Source organism: Haemaphysalis longicornis, unplaced genomic scaffold (genome assembly GCF_048455015.1).
Source record: "Haemaphysalis longicornis isolate Haplotype H1 unplaced genomic scaffold, Haemaphysalis longicornis Haplotype H1 scaffold_2, whole genome shotgun sequence".
NCBI classification, from domain to species: Eukaryota; Metazoa; Arthropoda; class Arachnida; order Ixodida; family Ixodidae; genus Haemaphysalis; species Haemaphysalis longicornis.
Genome location: NW_027526295.1, coordinates 15,577,636 through 15,582,130, shown reverse-complemented (window position 1 = coordinate 15,582,130; position 4,495 = coordinate 15,577,636).

Sequence of the window (4,495 nt, the reverse complement as noted above, 5' to 3'; positions counted from 1 at the left end):
GCGGCGCCAATTGCTTGGCCATACTTTTAGCTACCGCACATATCTGTGGTATACCGGTGACAGCCCGGCCACCTGCAGACCCGCGGGTTCGGGCACGGTGTTGATCTGGAACTGCAAGTATCCCAGATGTTGAAGGACTCGAGTCCTCCGTACTTGTGGCTGCAGTACAAAAGAGGGCAGAGCGCTCCACTGCTGCACTTCCATGGCCCGATAACGCCTCCTACTATATACCTCTTCAGGCTGCTTCGGCTAGAAGTGACACCGTGCCGGCCCCGCCTCGTGCAGTGCAGTCGTCGTGGACGCCTGGACCGCGTAACTTCGTGCTGCCGAGGCCCGTCGAGGTGCTCTCGATGCGGTGGTGGCGGCCACGAGCGCGCGTCCTGTTCAGCTGCTGCCCCCACTGCACTAACTGTGGTGGGAAACGCTGTGGACAACCCGCGGTGCCCTCGCTGGCAGCAGGAGCGTCCAGTGGCAACGGCGCTACTGCAGTCAACAGAAGAGGAGTCTAGGCTGGCGGTGCGTGCAAAGATTCGGGCAGAGGAAGCTGCAAAGCAGCCCATGATTGCACCAGCAAGTACCAGGCAAAGAAGCAGCTATGCTGACGCCGCCAAGCAACTCAGGATCCTTAAAGAGGAGTCAATGAACGCCGGAAAGCAGGTCACCCAGTCGGCAATGGGCACCACTAATGCAGGACAAGGTGTGGCTTCAACGGATGTGCTCGGTACCACTGAAGTGCGCGACAGGCGCGAAGCAGCGCTACAGGCTCTTCTGACTGCTGTTCAGGCCACTGCAACCACCACACAGGCACACGCGCCGGCTTATCATATTGCTACGGCTGCTTTGGCAGCACAGCAAGCTATTTTCAACATGCCAGCTCTGCCTGCTACACCAGTGGCGCCCCAAGGGCCTTCACAGTCAGTACACCAGGGCCAGGGACCGCAATAGACGATGGCGTCGCCGAAATCTCTAGTGGAATGTACGTTCTTAAACACCCGCCACGCCGACCTTGTGTACAGCCTCATTCGGAAACAATTCGATGTGGTTACACTACAGGAGGCATACACCCGCATAGGGACGTATCGTCTTCCTGGGTATACAGTCGAACACGGATATATCGAACTCCAAGGGGATCATAAAATAGTTCGATATATCGATAATTCGAAATATGAAATATGCCTATCTGAAGCGTATCTTAAAACTCCGCACATCACTCAGAGCTTTTCAAAGTCGCTACAAGCGGTACCTTACGGATTTGTTCCTCACAGCCCGGTAAATTCAAAGTCACACCGCTACGATAACGACAATTTAACACAAAAAAACAAAATCTGTAAGATTCGCTTGCTTCTTTTTCTGCGTCATAAGTTCACAAATCCAGTCTTTCCGCTTTTCCGTGACCGTGGTTCCGAAACGTGGGCCGTGGACAAAAACACGTAACATGCCACATGGGTACCCCTGCGCGATCAACCACTGAAAACCGCTCGACCATGCAGAGAACATGCCAGAAACCGAACGCGGCAGGAGAAGTCGCCGTCATCATCACATCCATCGTATCAGGAGAAGCGCACTTGCAGGGGCGATTGGGGCGCAGCGTTCGATATATCGAATGTGCCCGTGATCGAGAGTTCGATATACGCGTACAACAGCGCTATACTTTTGCAAGGGATTTCCAAGGGGATGTTCAGACAGTTCGATATAGACAATAATTCGATATATCCGTGTTCGATATATCCGTGTCCGACTGTATGGCGTACCACAGTGCCACCGTGTGCACTATCAGTGTATGCGTCAGTGAACACTGTAATAACCCAACTACCCCGACTGGAAAGTCACGCGTAGTGCTATATGTATGGGCTGCGGTGGCCCATTGTGCTGTTGACATTTCCAGCGGTACCTGTGCTAGCATGGAGTGTTCTGCAATCACAGTTCGCCAAGTGCATACGGACACTTCTACTGCGTGTGTTAATGTGAGACCAGGAAAGGCATGGGACGCTACATCACCCATTTCCTTGAGGTCGAAGCTGGGGCGTGACTGTGTGATCTTGGGAGACTTTAATGCACACCACCATGCCTGGGGCAGCCTATACTCTACACGCCGCGGCAAGGAACTTCTAGAAGCCTTAAACACAGCTGGGCTACTTCTTCTGAACACAGGGGCACCGACCTTTGTCCGTCGTGGTATGCGTCGCCCAACATGTATAGGCCTCTCTCTTGTATCGGAGTGTTGCAATTACTCGTGGTCTACAGCATCTGACACATGGGGATCCGATCACTACCCCCATCTTGCTCACTCCAGATAAGGCCTTGCGGTCTAATGCTCGCAGTATTATGGTCGTCAAGTGGCCACTCTTCCGGAAACTCACCAAAAACATGAATCAGAGCGAAGATTTCCTCGGACAACTCGCCGGGTGTGCCACCCCAGCTTCGGGGCCTTACCGGGAGAACTTTGCACAGTCCGTACCAGATATGAAGCTTCTTAACCTTCGGGCAGCCCGTCGACGTGCGCAGCGACAAGCCATGCGCACAAATTCTGCTGGCCACTGGACAATGCACAATCGACAGGATGCTGCCTGCCGTCGTCACTCCAAGCAGCGCCGACGACGATCTAGCTAGGAGTCCATCTGCCAGTCGTTAGAAGCCCAACGACATCCTAGACAGGCCTGGAGATGGCTGCATGTACTACTACAGCCGCCGACTCCGCGACAGCCAGTGCATGCCGTTGCCATTGCAGAGGATATTACTACAGAAAAACTCGTGGAACTGCTTGCAGATAGGTTCGCTCCCCCACCCCTGCATCCTCGAAGCAGCCTCTACACCAAGCGCTGAGAGAAAAGCTGCCATTAGGACCGCATGGTTCCCAGATCTCAGCGTTCTGACACGAAGACCTTTCAATTGACGAGCTTAGGAATGCCCTGCAGAGGACTAAGCATCGTAGCACTGCTGTCGCTGATGACATCACCTACCAAATGATCCGGAACTTGGACAGTGCGGAGAACAACGCCTCCTAAGCGCCTTCGACATCATCTGGCACTCGGGGATACTGCCTTCTTGTCCCACTCCTGAAACATGAAAAACCACCAACCGCACCCAGCTCATACAGACCTGTGTCCTTAACTTCGGCTGCGGGGAATCTCTTTGAGGTGATCATTATATCTCACCTAGAGTGGATCGTCCGAGCCCTTGGAGCTATTGCCGAGCAACAGATCGGATTTCGTCAACTTCACTGCACTGCCGACAGCATCGCTGATGTTGTATCCGCACTGGAAGAGGACCACCACATGGACGAAGTGGTATTTCTGGTTTTGGTAGATATTCAGTTGCCTTTGACCGACTGCCACACCCAATCATTGAGGCTGCGCTGGATCGCATTCATGTCATTGGAAGATTGCGGAACTACATCCTGACTTTCTTGTCGGGTCGCCAGCTCAAAGTTCGGGTGGGAAACGTCCTGAGCAGTCCAAGAGGTCAGTGCCGGAGTACCCAAGGGGCAGTGCTTAGTCCGCTGCTCTTCAACCTCGCGCTATCGGGCCTGCCTGATATCATACCAACAGAACTAGAACACAGCGTATGCATTTCCGTTTATGCTGATGATGATGCACTGTAGACCCGAGAACCTAAGCGTCAGAGCAGCCAAAGCAGGAAATCTCTGCAAAGAGCTCTGGATGCGATTTCGGAGTATATCACGGCAATCGGACCGCGGCTTTCCACTATCAAGTCAGAAGCTACGATATTCCACCCCAACCCTAGAGCACGGTATCGAGTTCCCCCTTTGGAAGTCTACGGCTCACAGCTCAAGTGGAAGACCGAGTTCAGATATCTCGGACTTACTGTTGACCATTGCCTGACCTGGGGCCCAGGAATCAAACAGCTACTCGGCCAGTCCAGTCGTGTCCAGTCGTCAACTCCTGACGAAGGGGCGTGGGTGCTCACACACTTGGGTACTTCGAACTTATGATGCTATGGTGCGCTCTGCAGTCCTCTACCCTATGCCCCTTGTCACTGTCAAGCCAACAGGGTGGAGGAAACTCGAGACCGAGCACAGAAATGCACTTCGGACTGGTCTAGCCTTGCCACGCTTGTCGCAATGTGCTGGCACTCCTTCTGAACTCGGTGCCTGGCCCCTCGCACTCTGCGCCCTACAACAAGCCCTCAATCACGTCGAGCGGCTCCATAGAGCTCCAGACGGAGGCGCCCTCCTCGCACGGCTACGAGGACGCCCTCACTCCCGAATGGGTATGATTGTCCGTACCTTCAAAACGGTGATCGGCCAGCCCCCGACGGATCACATCATACGTCCTCCACCTCACGTGACGAATGAGATCACCATAAGTGCAACTCTACCGCACGTGACCTCAAAAAGAATAACTCCACTATGTGAATTAAGGCAAGAAGTAGCGGCCTGCTTGGAGAGGAGGAGGAGGAGGAACAACTTTATTGGAATCACCGGCAGCTAGGACGTGACCGCTACGTCGCGGAGGCCTGCCTGGTGCCCGGGCCT